We start from the raw sequence: 17,899 nt of genomic DNA, 5'->3' as shown, positions 1-17,899 counted from the left end.
AGTTATTCTATTAAAGAATAATCAGATGAGTTGGATAAATATCCAGATCTTTATATTCTATATATAGAAAAAGAAAAGGATTCTTTTCGTTAGATAGTTGGAAATTCCTATCACATAATAAATGAAGGGCTTTCGCCAAAAGAGGAAAACATTTTTTTTCAATATTCTTTGATTTCAAAGATGCATTATCAATCATGTAAAACATAGAATAAAATAAATAGAGAAAAGCCGACTATCGGAATCGAACCAATGACCATCGCATTACAAATACGATGCTCTAACCTCTGAGCTAAGCAGGCTCACATAACATAAATTCGACATGTATAAGAATTCAATAAACTCTTAGAATCTTTGCTATTCACTATTATACTATTTTAATTCTTAGCTATTCATATTCCCTATTCATAATGAATATTAATATATTAAAGAATAGAATATAGAATTTCAAATAACTGTTAAATACTATAGAAGATAACGATTAATCTAGCGATATAGAATTTCCATTTTTCTTTTTTATCACAATTAAATATTCTTTTTTTTAATATGAAAAGAATCGACCGTTCAAGTATTCGAAATTTCATGGGTAAATGAGTGGAAGAGAGGCAGATGTATAGCGTATGTATCCACCTATATTGAATTGCCGATACAGAAATGATAGAATCGAGAATTGAAACATAGCATCTGAGGCTGCATTAAAAGAGGATACACGACAGAAGGAATTGTTCTATTTCCAAACTTTACCTTCAACAAGCGTAGATTTTTTTCTTTTTATCCCCATCACGAATCATGTGTATTTCTCGAAAAAGACTGAGATTAATAAAAAAAAGTCTAATCGCACCATCTCTGTAATAGGTAAATGCCTCTTTTTCTCCTAAAGTTGTCGGAATTATTCGTAATAAGATATTGGCTACAATTGAAAAGGTTTTATCAATAAAATTTCCATTTATCCGCAATCTAGGCATAGGTAGCAATCCATTCTATCATTGTTCTCATTACTTCTCGCAGGAAAATAATCCCACAAGCAAAAGAATTCTACAGTATGAAATAACATAAAAACAGATTGATTCTCATTAAAAAAACAAAAAAAGATATAGTTCTTCTATTCAAAAATTCAATATTCAAATTGTTATTTTTTACATTACAGGAATTGATAAAAACTAAGAAAGAAATATGGTAATCGGATTCGATTCCATCTTACTGGAATAGTCTACCAACGAAAGAAACTATTCTTATTTGATTGAAGTTACAGCTTAGAATAACCTCAGTTGATTTAATTATGATACAAAGAAGAAAAAGGATCGAATAATCATTGTATGATGAAAATAGAATAACCGCCTATTTTTCTGTGTTGTGTACTTAGGGGTATACACTATACAATCAACTATAAAAAAATTGTTTATCAATTTCTATTTGTAATAGATAGATGGGATAGGGATTTGTGTTGATAACTCTAAAACTGGTCTAGAATGGAATTTGAGAATTCTGATGATATGGAATCGTAGTCTAAATAGAATCATGATCTAAAGATATCCATTAACCATAGTCTACAAAATATAAATCCCTCGCTCACTTGATTCATTAGAATTTCTAATTTATTGATTTAATCAGGTCGGTATAGTATAAATATATAAATAGAGAATTCAGAAAAAGAAGAGAACATTGTTTTTGCAAACATGAATAGAAATTTTTGAACAGTTTTTGTAAGAAAAAAATTTTATCTTTATCCCCCCAGCCTAGAAGGAAAGATACTTCTTTTACTATGATGAAAAATTTTCGATTTTGATCTCTTTATAGTTAGAGTTGATTGGTTGTACCTACCCAATAATCTAGAATGATTCACTATTCACTCGATTTTAGTTTTTTGGGTCATAATCATTATGTAGGAGAGATGGCCGAGTGGTTGAAGGCGTAGCATTGGAACTGCTATGTAGGATTTTGCTTACCGAGGGTTCAAATCCCTCTCTTTCCTTTTCGTACCTTCACCTAATTCATCGATCTTACTAACCACAAATAGATTAAATAGCAATGGATATGACTATTCCAACAGTTAGACCTTTCTTTGATATGGATTCTCTATTCCTAATGGCTGTGGTACAGAAAATACTGTGTAAAGAAAAGAGTAGAGTAGACAAGGAATGAAAATCTCCCTCTCGGTCTATGATACCTAAATGGAAGAAAAATCCGAATCAAACCCTTATTTATCTTAACCTTAGGTTAATTTACTTCGCCGAAAGGGAGCAAAATGGGTCGAACCCTTATTCTTCCTTATTCTTATTAGTGTTGATTTTATTTTTGTTAGGTTTAAGTCTGACGAGAATAATATTCTACAACTAGCAATTCATTTATTTTCAAACCGACCCATTTACTATATATTATTTGATTGACTAATCCTTTATATTGGAATGGTTGAAGAGTCAAATGGTTTGGCAATTCCTCATGGGGGGATGAATCGAGAGAATTTTGAATTAGAACTTTAGATTTTTGTTCATCCCTCGCCGCAGTAGTATCTCGGGATTTGCAGCGATAACTTGGTATATCTACTATACGACCATTGACTAAAATATGTCTATGGTTAACTAATTGGCGAGCTCCCGGAATAGTCGGAGCCATACCCAAGCGAAAAAGAATGTTATCAAGGCGCATTTCAAGTAATTGTAGTAAAACCTGACCTATTGACCCTTTTGCCTTTCCGGCGATACGAACGTATTTAAGTAATTGTCGTTCTGTAAGACCATAATGAAAACGCAATTTTTGTTTTTCTTCTAGGCGAATTCGATATTGGGATTTTTTCCCGGAACACGATTGGTTTCTAAGATCACTTCCAGCTCTGGGCCTTTTATTAGTTAGCCCTGGTAAAGCCCCCAGGCGGCGTATTTTTTTGAAACGATGACCTCGGTAACGCGACATAAAGACTTCTTCTTCTTATTTATATTTAATTATTAATTCTTATTGACGAAATTTCATTCTACAGAATAAACCTAAACTAAAAATGAACTAAATTCTAAATAAAGCGAAATTTACTTAGTTATTCTATTAAAGAATAACGAGATGAGTTGGATAAATATCCAGATCTTTATATTCTATATATAGAAAAAGAAAAGGATTCTTTTCGTTAGATAGTTGGAAATTCCTATCACATAATAAATGAAGGGCTTTCGCCAAAAGAGGAAAACATTTTTTTTCAATATTCTTTGATTTCAAAGATGCATTATCAATCATGTAAAACATAGAATAAAATAAATAGAGAAAAGCCGACTATCGGAATCGAACCGATGACCATCGCATTACAAATGCGATGCTCTAACCTCTGAGCTAAGCAGGCTCACATAACATAAATTCGACATGTATAAGAATTCAATAAACTCTTAGAATCTTTGCTATTCACTATTATACTATTTTAATTCTTAGCTATTCATATTCCCTATTCATAATGAATATTAATATATTAAAGAATAAGAATATAGAATTTCAAATAACTGTTAAATATTATAGAAGATAACGATTAATCTAGCGATATAGAATTTCCATTTTTCTTTTTTATCACAATTAAATATTCTTTTTTTTAATATGAAAAGAATCGACCGTTCAAGTATTCGAAATTTCATGGGTAAATGAGTGGAAGAGAGGCAGATGTATAGCGTATGTATCCACCTATATTGAATTGCCGATACAGAAATGATAGAATCGAGAATTGAAACATAGCATCTGAGGCTGCATTAATCGAGGATACATGACAGAAGGAATTGTTCTATTTCCAAACTTTACCTTCAACAAGCGTAGATTTTTTTCTTTTTTTCCCCATCACGAATCATGTGTATTTCTCGAAAAAGACTGAGATTAATAAAAAAAAAGTCTAATCGCACCATCTCTGTAATAGGTAAATGCCTTTTTTCTCCTGAAGTTGTCGGAATTATTCGTAATAAGATATTGGCTACAATTGAAAAGGTTTTATCAATAAAATTTCCATTTATCCGCGATCTAGGCATAGGTAGCAATCCATTCTATCATTGTTCTCATTACTTCTCGCAGGAAAATAATCCCACAAGCAAAAGAATTCTACAATATGAAATAACATAAAAACAGATTGATTCTCATTAAAAAAACAAAAAAAGATATAGTTCTTCTATTCAAAAATTCAATATTCAAATTGTTATTTTTTACATTACAGGAATTGATAAAAACTAAGAAAGAAATATGGTAATCGGATTCGATTCCATCTTACTGGAATAGTCTACCAACGAAAGAAACTATTCTTATTTGATTGAAGTTACAGCTTAGAATAACCTCAGTTGATTTAATTATGATACAAAGAAGAAAAAGGATCGAATAATCATTGTATGATGAAAATAGAATAACCGCCTATTTTTCTGTGTTGTGTACTTAGGGGTATACACTATACAATCAACTATAAAAAAAATTGTTTATCAATTTCTATTTGTAATAGATAGATGGGATAGGGATTTGTGTTGATAACTCTAAAACTGGACTAGAATGGAATTTGAGAATTCTTATGATATGGAATCGTAGTCTAAATAGAATCATGATCTAAAGATATCCATTAACCATAGTCTACAAAATATAAATCCCTCGCTCACTTGATTCATTAGAATTTCTAATTTATTGATTTAATCCGGTCGGTATAGTAATAAATATATAAATAGAGAATTCAGAAAAAGAAGAGAACATTGTTTTTGCAAACATGAATAGAAATTTTTGAACAGTTTTTGTAAGAAATTTTTTTTATCTTTATCCCCCCAGCCTAGAAGGAAAGATACTTCTTTTACTATGATGAAAAATTTTCGATTTTGATCGCTTTATAGTTAGAGTTGATTGGTTGTACCTACCCAATAATCTAGAATGATTCACTATTCACTCGATTTTAGTTTTTTGGGTCATAATCATTATGTAGGAGAGATGGCCGAGTGGTTGAAGGCGTAGCATTGGAACTGCTATGTAGGATTTTGCTTACCGAGGTTCAAATCCCTCTCTTTCCTTTCCGTACCTTCACCTAATTCATCGATCTTACTAACCACAATAGATTAAATAGCAATGGATATGACTATTCCAACAGTTAGACCTTTCTTTGATATGGATTCTCTATTCCTAATGGCTGTGGTACAGAAAATACTGTGTAAAGAAAAGAGTAGAGTAGACAAGGAATGAAAATCTCCGTCTCGGTCTATGATACCTAAATGGAAGAAAAATCCGGATCAAACCCTTATTTATCTTAACCTTAGGTTAATTTACTTCGCCGAAAGGGAGCAAAATGGGTCGAACCCTTATTCTTCCTTATTCTTATTAGTGTTGATTTTATTTTTGTTAGGTTTAAGTCTGACGAGAATAATATTCTACAACTAGCAATTCATTTATTTTCAAACCGACCCATTTACTATATATTATTTGATTGACTAATCCTTTATATTGGAATGGTTGAAGAGTCAAATGGTTTGGCAATTCCTCATGGGGGGATGAATCGAGAGAATTTTGAATTAGAACTTTAGATTTTTGTTCATCCCTCGCCGCAATAGTATCTCGGGGTTTGCAGCGATAACTTGGTATATCTACTATACGACCATTGACTAAAATATGTCTATGGTTAACTAATTGGCGAGCTCCCAGAATAGTCGGAGCCATACCCAAGCGAAAAAGAATGTTATCAAGGCGCATTTCAAGTAATTGTAGTAAAACCTGACCTGTTGACCCTTTTGCCTTTCCGGCGATACGAACGTATTTAAGTAATTGTCGTTCTGTAAGACCATAATGAAAACACAATTTTTGTTTTTCTTCTAGGCGAATTCGATATTGGGATTTTTTCCCGGAACGCGATTGGTTTCTAAGATCACTTCCAGCTCTGGGCCTTTTATTAGTTAGCCCTGGTAAAGCCCCCAGGCGGCGTATTTTTTTGAAACGATGACCTCGGTAACGCGACATAAAGACTCCTTCTTCTTATTTATATTTAATTATTAATTCTTATTGACGAAATTTCATTCTACAGAATAAACCTAAACTAAAAATGAACTAAATTCTAAATAAAGCGAAATTTACTTAGTTATTCTATTAAAGAATAACGAGATGAGTTGGATAAATATCCAGATCTTTATATTCTATATATAGAAAAAGAAAAGGATTCTTTTCGTTAGATAGTTGGAAATTCCTATCACATAATAAATGAAGGGCTTTCGCCAAAAGAGGAAAACATTTTTTTTCAATATTCTTTGATTTCAAAGATGCATTATCAATCATGTAAAACATAGAATAAAATAAATAGAGAAAAGCCGACTATCGGAATCGAACCGATGACCATCGCATTACAAATGCGATGCTCTAACCTCTGAGCTAAGCAGGCTCACATAACATAAATTCGACATGTATAAGAATTCAATAAACTCTTAGAATCTTTGCTATTCACTATTATACTATTTTAATTCTTAGCTATTCATATTCCCTATTCATAATGAATATTAATATATTAAAGAATAGAATATAGAATTTCAAATAACTGTTAAATATTATAGAAGATAACGATTAATCTAGCGATATAGAATTTCCATTTTTCTTTTTTATCACAATTAAATATTCTTTTTTTTAATATGAAAAGAATCGACCGTTCAAGTATTCGAAATTTCATGGGTAAATGAGTGGAAGAGAGGCAGATGTATAGCGTATGTATCCACCTATATTGAATTGCCGATACAGAAATGATAGAATCGAGAATTGAAACATAGCATCTGAGGCTGCATTAATCGAGGATACATGACAGAAGGAATTGTTCTATTTCCAAACTTTACCTTCAACAAGCGTAGATTTTTTTCTTTTTTTCCCCATCACGAATCATGTGTATTTCTCGAAAAAGACTGAGATTAATAAAAAAAAAAGTCTAATCGCACCATCTCTGTAATAGGTAAATGCCTTTTTTCTCCTGAAGTTGTCGGAATTATTCGTAATAAGATATTGGCTACAATTGAAAAGGTTTTATCAATAAAATTTCCATTTATCCGCGATCTAGGCATAGGTAGCAATCCATTCTATCATTGTTCTCATTACTTCTCGCAGGAAAATAATCCCACAAGCAAAAGAATTCTACAATATGAAATAACATAAAAACAGATTGATTCTCATTAAAAAAACAAAAAAAGATATAGTTCTTCTATTCAAAAATTCAATATTCAAATTGTTATTTTTTACATTACAGGAATTGATAAAAACTAAGAAAGAAATATGGTAATCGGATTCGATTCCATCTTACTGGAATAGTCTACCAACGAAAGAAACTATTCTTATTTGATTGAAGTTACAGCTTAGAATAACCTCAGTTGATTTAATTATGATACAAAGAAGAAAAAGGATTGAATAATCATTGTATGATGAAAATAGAATAACCGCCTATTTTTCTGTGTTGTGTACTTAGGGGTATACACTATACAATCAACTATAAAAAAAATTGTTTATCAATTTCTATTTGTAATAGATAGATGGGATAGGGATTTGTGTTGATAACTCTAAAACTGGACTAGAATGGAATTTGAGAATTCTTATGATATGGAATCGTAGTCTAAATAGAATCATGATCTAAAGATATCCATTAACCATAGTCTACAAAATATAAATCCCTCGCTCACTTGATTCATTAGAATTTCTAATTTATTGATTTAATCCGGTCGGTATAGTAATAAATATATAAATAGAGAATTCAGAAAAAGAAGAGAACATTGTTTTTGCAAACATGAATAGAAATTTTTGAACAGTTTTTGTAAGAAATTTTTTTTATCTTTATCCCCCCAGCCTAGAAGGAAAGATACTTCTTTTACTATGATGAAAAATTTTCGATTTTGATCGCTTTATAGTTAGAGTTGATTGGTTGTACCTACCCAATAATCTAGAATGATTCACTATTCACTCGATTTTAGTTTTTTGGGTCATAATCATTATGTAGGAGAGATGGCCGAGTGGTTGAAGGCGTAGCATTGGAACTGCTATGTAGGATTTTGCTTACCGAGGTTCAAATCCCTCTCTTTCCTTTCCGTACCTTCACCTAATTCATCGATCTTACTAACCACAATAGATTAAATAGCAATGGATATGACTATTCCAACAGTTAGACCTTTCTTTGATATGGATTCTCTATTCCTAATGGCTGTGGTACAGAAAATACTGTGTAAAGAAAAGAGTAGAGTAGACAAGGAATGAAAATCTCCGTCTCGGTCTATGATACCTAAATGGAAGAAAAATCCGGATCAAACCCTTATTTATCTTAACCTTAGGTTAATTTACTTCGCCGAAAGGGAGCAAAATGGGTCGAACCCTTATTCTTCCTTATTCTTATTAGTGTTGATTTTATTTTTGTTAGGTTTAAGTCTGACGAGAATAATATTCTACAACTAGCAATTCATTTATTTTCAAACCGACCCATTTACTATATATTATTTGATTGACTAATCCTTTATATTGGAATGGTTGAAGAGTCAAATGGTTTGGCAATTCCTCATGGGGGGATGAATCGAGAGAATTTTGAATTAGAACTTTAGATTTTTGTTCATCCCTCGCCGCAATAGTATCTCGGGGTTTGCAGCGATAACTTGGTATATCTACTATACGACCATTGACTAAAATATGTCTATGGTTAACTAATTGGCGAGCTCCCGGAATAGTCAGAGCCATACCCAAGCGAAAAAGAATGTTATCAAGGCGCATTTCAAGTAATTGTAGTAAAACCTGACCTGTTGACCCTTTTGCCTTTCCGGCGATACGAACGTATTTAAGTAATTGTCGTTCTGTAAGACCATAATGAAAACGCAATTTTTGTTTTTCTTCTAGGCGAATTCGATATTGGGATTTTTTCCCGGAACGCGATTGGTTTCTAAGATCACTTCCAGCTCTGGGCCTTTTATTAGTTAGCCCTGGTAAAGCCCCCAGGCGGCGTATTTTTTTGAAACGATGACCTCGGTAACGCGACATAAAGACTCCTTCTTCTTATTTATATTTAATTATTAATTCTTATTGACGAAATTTCATTCTACAGAATAAACCTAAACTAAAAATGAACTAAATTCAAAATAAAGCGAAATTTACTTAGTTATTCTATTAAAGAATAACGAGATGAGTTGGATAAATATCCAGATCTTTATATTCTATATATAGAAAAAGAAAAGGATTCTTTTCGTTAGATAGTTGGAAATTCCTATCACATAATAAATGAAGGGCTTTCGCCAAAAGAGGAAAACATTTTTTTTCAATATTCTTTGATTTCAAAGATGCATTATCAATCATGTAAAACATAGAATAAAATAAATAGAGAAAAGCCGACTATCGGAATCGAACCGATGACCATCGCATTACAAATGCGATGCTCTAACCTCTGAGCTAAGCAGGCTCACATAACATAAATTCGACATGTATAAGAATTCAATAAACTCTTAGAATCTTTGCTATTCACTATTATACTATTTTAATTCTTAGCTATTCATATTCCCTATTCATAATGAATATTAATATATTAAAGAATAGAATATAGAATTTCAAATAACTATTAAATATTATAGAAGATAACGATTAATCTAGCGATATAGAATTTCCATTTTTCTTTTTTATCACAATTAAATATTCTTTTTTTTAATATGAAAAGAATCGACCGTTCAAGTATTCGAAATTTCATGGGTAAATGAGTGGAAGAGAGACAGATGTATAGCGTATGTATCCACCTATATTGAATTGCCGATACAGAAATGATAGAATCGAGAATTGAAACATAGCATCTGAGGCTGCATTAATCGAGGATACACGACAGAAGGAATTGTTCTATTTCCAAACTTTACTTCAACAAGCGTAGATTTTTTTCTTTTTTTCCCCATCACGAATCATGTGTATTTCTCGAAAAAGACTGAGATTAATAAAAAAAAAAGTCTAATCGCACCATCTCTGTAATAGGTAAATGCCTTTTTTCTCCTGAAGTTGTCGGAATTATTCGTAATAAGATATTGGCTACAATTGAAAAGGTTTTATCAATAAAATTTCCATTTATCCGCGATCTAGGCATAGGTAGCAATCCATTCTATCATTGTTCTCATTACTTCTCGCAGGAAAATAATCCCACAAGCAAAAGAATTCTACAATATGAAATAACATAAAAACAGATTGATTCTCATTAAAAAAACAAAAAAAGATATAGTTCTTCTATTCAAAAATTCAATATTCAAATTGTTATTTTTTACATTACAGGAATTGATAAAAACTAAGAAAGAAATATGGTAATCGGATTCGATTCCATCTTACTGGAATAGTCTACCAACGAAAGAAACTATTCTTATTTGATTGAAGTTACAGCTTAGAATAACCTCAGTTGATTTAATTATGATACAAAGAAGAAAAAGGATCGAATAATCATTGTATGATGAAAATAGAATAACCGCCTATTTTTCTGTGTTGTGTACTTAGGGGTATACACTATACAATCAACTATAAAAAAAATTGTTTATCAATTTCTATTTGTAATAGATAGATGGGATAGGGATTTGTGTTGATAACTCTAAAACTGGTCTAGAATGGAATTTGAGAATTCTTATGATATGGAATCGTAGTCTAAATAGAATCATGATCTAAAGATATCCATTAACCATAGTCTACAAAATATAAATCACTCGCTCACTTGATTCATTAGAATTTCTAATTTATTGATTTAATCCGGTCGGTATAGTATAAATATATAAATAGAGAATTCAGAAAAAGAAGAGAACATTGTTTTTGCAAACATGAATAGAAATTTTTGAACAGTTTTTGTAAGAAAATTTTTTTATCTTTATCCCACCAGCCTAGAAGGAAAGATACTTCTTTTACTATGATGAAAAATTTTCGATTTTGATCGCTTTATAGTTAGAGTTGATTGGTTGTACCTACCCAATAATCTAGAATGATTCACTATTCACTCGATTTTAGTTTTTTGGGTCATAATCATTATGTAGGAGAGATGGCCGAGTGGTTGAAGGCGTAGCATTGGAATTGCTATGTAGGATTTCGCTTACCGAGGGTTCAAATCCCTCTCTTTCCTTTCCGTACCTTCACCTAATTCATCGATCTTACTAACCACAATAGATTAAATAGCAATGGATATGACTATTCCAACAGTTAGACCTTTCTTTGATATGGATTCTCTATTCCTAATGGCTGTGGTACAGAAAATACTGTGTAAAGAAAAGAGTAGAGTAGACAAGGAATGAAAATCTCCCTCTCGGTCTATGATACCTAAATGGAAGAAAAATCCGGATCAAACCCTTATTTATCTTAACCTTAGGTTAATTTACTTCGCCGAAAGGGAGCAAAATGGGTCGAACCCTTATTCTTCCTTATTCTTATTAGTGTTGATTTTATTTTTGTTAGGTTTAAGTCTGACGAGAATAATATTCTACAACTAGCAATTCATTTATTTTCAAACTGACCCATTTACTATATATTATTTGATTGACTAATCCTTTATATTGGAATGGTTGAAGAGTCAAATGGTTTGGCAATTCCTCATGGGGGGATGAATCGAGAGAATTTTGAATTAGAACTTTAGATTTTTGTTCATCCCTCGCCGCAATAGTATCTCGGGGTTTGCAGCGATAACTTGGTATATCTACTATACGACCATTGACTAAAATATGTCTATGGTTAACTAATTGGCGAGCTCCCGGAATAGTCAGAGCCATATCCAAGCGAAAAAGAATGTTATCAAGGCGCATTTCAAGTAATTGTAGTAAAACCTGACCTGTTGACCATTTTGCCTTTCCGGCGATACGAACGTATTTAAGTAATTGTCGTTCTGTAAGACCATAATGAAAACGCAATTTTTGTTTTTCTTCTAGGCGAATTCGATATTGGGATTTTTTCCCGGAACGCGATTGGTTTCTAAGATCACTTCCAGCTCTGGGCCTTTTATTAGTTAGCCCTGGTAAAGCCCCCAGGCGGCGTATTTTTTTGAAACGAGGACCTCGGTAACGCGACATAAAGACTCCTTCTTCTTATTTATATTTAATTATTAATTCTTATTGATGAAATTTCATTCTACAGAATAAACCTAAACTAAAAATGAACTAAATTCTAAATAAAGCGAAATTTACTTAGTTATTCTATTAAAGAATAATGAGATGAGTTGGATAAATATCCAGATCTTTATATTCTATATATAGAAAAAGAAAAAGATTCTTTTCGTTAGATAGTTGGAAATTCCTATCACATAATAAATCAAGGGCTTTCGCCAAAAGAGGAAAACATTTTTTTTCAATATTCTTTGATTTCAAAGATGCATTATCAATCATGTAAAACATAGAATAAAATAAATAGAGAAAAGCCGACTATCGGAATCGAACCGATGACCATCGCATTACAAATGCGAGGCTCTAACCTCTGAGCTAAGCAGGCTCACATAACATAAATTCGACATGTATAAGAATTCAATAAACTCTTAGAATCTTTGCTATTCACTATTATACTATTTTAATTCTTAGCTATTCATATTCCCTATTCATAATGAATATTAATATATTAAAGAATAGAATATAGAATTTCAAATAACTGTCAAATATTATAGAAAATAACGATTAATCTAGCGATATAGAATTTCCATTTTTCTTTTTTATCACAATTAAATATTCTTTTTTTTAATATGAAAAGAATCGACCGTTCAAGTATTCGAAATTTCATGGGTAAATGAGTGGAAGAGAGGCAGATGTATAGCGTATGTATCCACCTATATTGAATTGCCGATACAGAAATGATAGAATCGAGAATTGAAACATAGCATCTGAGGCTGCATTAATCGAGGATACACGACAGAAGGAATTGTTCTATTTCCAAACTTTACATTCAACAAGCGTAGATTTTTTTCTTTTTTTCCTCATCACGAATCATGTGTATTTCTCGAAAAAGACTGAGATTAATAAAAAAAAGTCTAATCGCACCATCTCTGTAATAGGTAAATGCCTCTTTTTCTCCTGAAGTTGTCGGAATTATTCGTAATAAGATATTGGCTACAATTGAAAAGGTTTTATCAATAAAATATTCATTTATCCGCGATCTATGCATAGGTAGCAATCCATTCTATCATTGTTCTCATTACTTCTCGCAGGAAAATAATCCCACAAGCAAAAGAATTCTACAGTACGAAATAACATAAAAACAGATTGATTCTCATTAAAAAAACAAAAAAAGATATAGTTCTTCTATTCAAAAATTCAATATTCAAATTGTTATTTTTTACATTACAGGAATTGATAAAAACTAAGAAAGAAATATGGTAATCGGATTCGATTCCATCTTACTGGAATAGTCTACCAACGAAAGAAACTATTCTTATTTGATTGAAGTTACAACTTAGAATAACCTCAGTTGATTTAATTATGATACAAAGAAGAAAAAGGATCGAATAATCATGGTATGATGAAAATAGAATAACCGCCTATTTTTCTGTGTTGTGTACTTAGGGGTATACACTATACAATCAACTATAAAAAAATTGTTTATCAATTTCTATTTGTAATAGATAGATGGGATAGGGATTTGTATTGATAACTCTAAAACTGGTCTAGAAAGGAATTTGAGAATTCTTATGATATGGAATCGTAGTCTAAATAGAATCATGATCTAAAGATATCCATTAACCATAGTCTACAAAATATAAATCCCTCGCTCACTTGATTCATTAGAATTTCTAATTTATTGATTTAATCCGGTCGGTATAGTATAAATATATAAATAGAGAATTCAGAAAAAGAAGAGAACATTGTTTTTGCAAACATGAATAGAATTTTTTGAACAGTTTTTGTAAGAAATTTTTTTTATCTTTATCCCCCCAGCCTAGAAGGAAAGATACTTCTTTTACTATGATGAAAAATTTTCGATTTTGATCGCTTTATAGTTAGAGTTGATTGGTTGTACCTACCCAATAATCTAGAATGATTCACTATTCCCTCGATTTTAGTTTTTTGGGTCATAATCATTATGTAGGAGAGATGGCCGAGTGGTTGAAGGCGTAGCATTGGAACTGCTATGTAGGCTTTTGCTTACCGAGGGTTCAAATCCCTCACTTTCCTTTTCGTACCTTCACCTAATTCATCGATCTTACTAACCACAATAGATCAAATAGCAATGGATATGACTATTCCAACAGTTAGACCTTTCTTTGATATGGATTCTCTATTCCTAATGGCTGTGGTACAGAAAATACTGTGTAAAGAAAAGAGTAGAGTAGACAAGGAATGAAAATCTCCCTCTCGGTCTATGATACCTAAATGGAAGAAAAATCCGGATCAAACCCTTATTTATCTTAACCTTAGGTTAATTTACTTCGCCGAAAGGGAGCAAAATGGGTCGAACCCTTATTCTTCCTTATTCTTATTAGTGTTGATTTTATTTTTGTTAGGTTTAAGTCTGACGAGAATAATATTCTACAACTTGCAATTCATTTATTTTCAAACCGACCCATTTACTATATATTATTTGATTGACTAATCCTTTATATTGGAATGGTTGAAGAGTCAAATGGTTTGGCAATTCCTCATGGGGGGATGAATCGAGAGAATTTTGAATTAGAACTTTAGATTTTTGTTCATCCCTCGCCGCAATAGTATCTCGGGGTTTGCAGCGATAACTTGGTATATCTACTATACGACCATTGACTAAAATATGTCTATGGTTAACTAATTGGCGAGCTCCCGGAATAGTCGGAGCCATACCCAAGCGAAAAAGAATGTTATCAAGGCGCATTTCAAGTAACTGTAGTAAAACCTGACCTGTTGACCCTTTTGCCTTTCCGGCGATACGAACATATTTAAGTAATTGTTGTTCTGTAAGACCATAATGAAAACGCAATTTTTGTTTTTCTTCTAGGCGAATTCGATATTGGGATTTTTTCCCGGAACGCGATTGGTTTCTAAGATCACTTCCAGCTCTGGGCCTTTTATTAGTTAGCCCCGGTAAAGCCCCCACGCGGCGTATTTTTTTGAAACGAGGACCTCGGTAACGCGACATAAAGACTCCTTCTTCTTATTTATATTTAATTATTAATTCTTATTGATGAAATTTCATTCTACAGAATAAATCTAAACTAAAAATGAACTAAATTCTAAATAAAGCGAAATTTACTTAGTTATTCTATTAAAGAATAATGAGATGAGTTGGATAAATATCCAGATCTTTATATTCTATATATAGAAAAAGAAAAGGATTCTTTTCGTTAGATAGTTGGAAATTCCTATCACATAATAAATCAAGGGCTTTCGCCAAAAGAGGAAAACATTTTTTTTTCAATATTCTTTGATTTCAAAGATGCATTATCAATCATGTAAAACATAGAATAAAATAAATAGAGAAAAGCCGACTATCGGAATCGAACCGATGACCATCACATTACAAATGCGATGCTCTAACCTCTGAGCTAAGCAGGCTCACATAACATAAATTCGACATGTATAAGAATTCAATAAACTCTTAGAATCTTTGCTATTCACTATTATACTATTTTAATTCTTAGCTATTCATAATGTATATTAATATATTAAAGAATAGAATATAGAATTTCAAATAACTGTTAAATATTATAGAAGATAACGATTAATCTAGCGATATAGAATTTCCATTTTTCTTTTTTATCACAATTAAATATTCTTTTTTTTAATATGAAAAGAATCGACCGTTCAAGTATTCGAAATTTCATGGGTAAATGAGTGGAAGAGAGGCAGATGTATAGCGTATGTATCCACCTATATTGAATTGCCGATATAGAAATGATAGAATCGAGAATTGAAACATAGCATCTGAGGCTGCATTAATCGAGGATACACGACAGAAGGAATTGTTCTATTTCCAAACTTTACATTCAACAAGCGTAGATTTTTTTCTTTTTTTCCCCATCACGAATCATGTGTATTTCTCGAAAAAGACTGAGATTAATAAAAAAAGTCTAATCGCACCATCTTTGTAATAGGTAAATGCCTCTTTTTCTCCTGAAGTTGTCGGAATTATTCGTAATAAGATATTGGCTACAATTGAAAAGGTTTTATCAATAAAATTTCCATTTATCCGCGATCTAGGCATAGGTAGCAATCCATTCTATCATTGTTCTCATTACTTCTCGCAGGAAAATAATCCCACAAGCAAAAGAATTCTACAGTACGAAATAACATAAAAACAGATTGATTCTCATTAAAAAAACAAAAAAAGATATAGTTCTTCTATTCAAAAATTCAATATTCAAATTGTTATTTTTTACATTACAGGAATTGATAAAAACTAAGAAAGAAATATGGTAATCGGATTCGATTCCATCTTACTGGAATAGTCTACCAACGAAAGAAACTATTCTTATTTGATTGAAGTTACAGCTTAGAATAACCTCAGTTGATTTAATTATGATACAAAGAAGAAAAAGGATCGGATAATCATTGTATGATGAAAATAGAATAACCGCCTATTTTTCTGTGTTGTGTACTTAGGGGTATACACTATACAATCAACTATAAAAAAATTGTTTATCAATTTCTATTTGTAATAGATAGATGGGATAGAGATTTGTGTTGATAACTCTAAAACTGGTCTAGAAAGGAATTTGAGAATTCTTATGATATGGAATCGTAGTCTAAATAGAATCATGATCTAAAGATATCCATTAACCATAGTCTACAAAATATAAATCCCTCGCTCACTTGATTCATTAGAATTTCTAATTTATTGATTTAATCCGGTTGGTATAGTATAAATATATAAATAGAGAATTCAGAAAAAGAAGAGAACATTGTTTTTGCAAACATGAATAGAATTTTTTGAACTGTTTTTGTAAGAAAAAAATTTTATCTTTATCCCCCAGCCAAGAAGGAAAGATACTTCTTTTACTATGATGAAAAATTTTCGATTTTGATCGCTTTATAGTTAGAGTTGATTGGTTGTACCTACCCAATAATCTAGAATGCTTCACTATTCACTCGATTTTAGTTTTTTGGGTCATAATCATTATGTAGGAGAGATGGTCGAGTGGTTGAAGGCGAAGCATTGGAACTGCTATGTAGACTTTTGCTTACCGAGGGTTCAAATCCCTCTCTTTCCTTTCCGTACCTTAACCTAATTCATCGATCTTACTAACCACAATAGATCAAATAGCAATGGATATGACTATTCCAACAGTTAGACCATTCTTTGATATGGATTCTCTATTCCTAATGGCTGTGGTACAGAAAATACTGTGTAAAGAAAAGAGTAGAGTAGACAAGGAATGAAAATCTCCCTCTCGGTCTATGATACCTAAATGGAAGAAAAATCCGGATCAAACCCTTATTTATCTTAACCTTAGGTTAATTTACTTCACCGAAAGGGAGCAAAATGGATCGAACCCTTATTCTTCCTTATTCTTATTAGTGTTGATTTTATTTTTGTTAGGTTTAAGTCTGACGAGAATAATTTTCTACAACTAGCAATTCATTTATTTTCAAACCGACCCATTTACTATATATTATTTGATTGACTAATCCTTTATATTGGAATGGTTGAAGAGTCAAATGGTTTGGCAATTCCTCATGGGGGGATGAATCGAGAGAATTTTGAATTAGAACTTTAGATTTTTGTTCATCCCTCGCCGCAATAGTATCTCGGGGTTTGCAGCGATAACTTGGTATATCTACTATACGACCATTGACTAAAATATGTCTATGGTTAACTAATTGGCGAGCTCCCGGAATAGTCGGAGCCATACCCAAGCGAAAAAGAATGTTATCAAGGCGCATTTCAAGTAACTGTAGTAAAACCTGACCTGTTGACCCTTTTGCCTTTCCGGCGATACGAACGTATTTAAGTAATTGTTGTTCTGTAAGACCATAATGAAAACGCAATTTTTGTTTTTCTTCTAGGCGAATTCGATATTGGGATTTTTTCCCGGAAC

The 17,899-nt window shown here is 31.7% G+C and overlaps 8 non-coding genes across 8 annotated transcripts; 2 read left to right on the top strand and 6 right to left on the bottom strand.

Moving 5' to 3' along the window:
• Positions 1-226: 226 nt before the first annotated feature.
• Positions 227-299, bottom strand: TRNAT-UGU (transfer RNA threonine (anticodon UGU)). The gene has a single exon. It is a non-coding gene; the product is annotated as a tRNA-Thr (tRNA).
• Positions 300-1,882: 1,583 nt separating this feature from the next.
• TRNAS-GGA (transfer RNA serine (anticodon GGA)) lies at positions 1,883-1,969 on the top strand. Its single transcript has one exon. It is a non-coding gene; the product is annotated as a tRNA-Ser (tRNA).
• A 1,280-nt stretch (positions 1,970-3,249) lies between these two features.
• On the bottom strand, positions 3,250-3,322 carry TRNAT-UGU (transfer RNA threonine (anticodon UGU)). The gene has a single exon. It is a non-coding gene; the product is annotated as a tRNA-Thr (tRNA).
• Positions 3,323-6,273: 2,951 nt separating this feature from the next.
• TRNAT-UGU (transfer RNA threonine (anticodon UGU)) lies at positions 6,274-6,346 on the bottom strand. The gene has a single exon. It is a non-coding gene; the product is annotated as a tRNA-Thr (tRNA).
• A 2,951-nt stretch (positions 6,347-9,297) lies between these two features.
• TRNAT-UGU (transfer RNA threonine (anticodon UGU)) lies at positions 9,298-9,370 on the bottom strand. Its single transcript has one exon. It is a non-coding gene; the product is annotated as a tRNA-Thr (tRNA).
• A 1,584-nt stretch (positions 9,371-10,954) lies between these two features.
• On the top strand, positions 10,955-11,041 carry TRNAS-GGA (transfer RNA serine (anticodon GGA)). The gene has a single exon. It is a non-coding gene; the product is annotated as a tRNA-Ser (tRNA).
• Positions 11,042-12,320: 1,279 nt separating this feature from the next.
• TRNAT-UGU (transfer RNA threonine (anticodon UGU)) lies at positions 12,321-12,393 on the bottom strand. The gene has a single exon. It is a non-coding gene; the product is annotated as a tRNA-Thr (tRNA).
• Positions 12,394-15,343: 2,950 nt separating this feature from the next.
• On the bottom strand, positions 15,344-15,416 carry TRNAT-UGU (transfer RNA threonine (anticodon UGU)). The gene has a single exon. It is a non-coding gene; the product is annotated as a tRNA-Thr (tRNA).
• Between the last annotated feature and the right edge of the window lie 2,483 nt (positions 15,417-17,899).

Source organism: Lactuca virosa, chromosome 3 (assembly GCF_052849685.1).
Source record: "Lactuca virosa cultivar CGN04683 chromosome 3, Lactuca_virosa_CGN04683_v6, whole genome shotgun sequence".
In the NCBI taxonomy this organism is placed as follows: Eukaryota; Viridiplantae; Streptophyta; class Magnoliopsida; order Asterales; family Asteraceae; genus Lactuca; species Lactuca virosa.
Note: the sequence above shows the minus strand (reverse complement) of the source record. Positions and strands in the feature narration are given on the sequence as shown.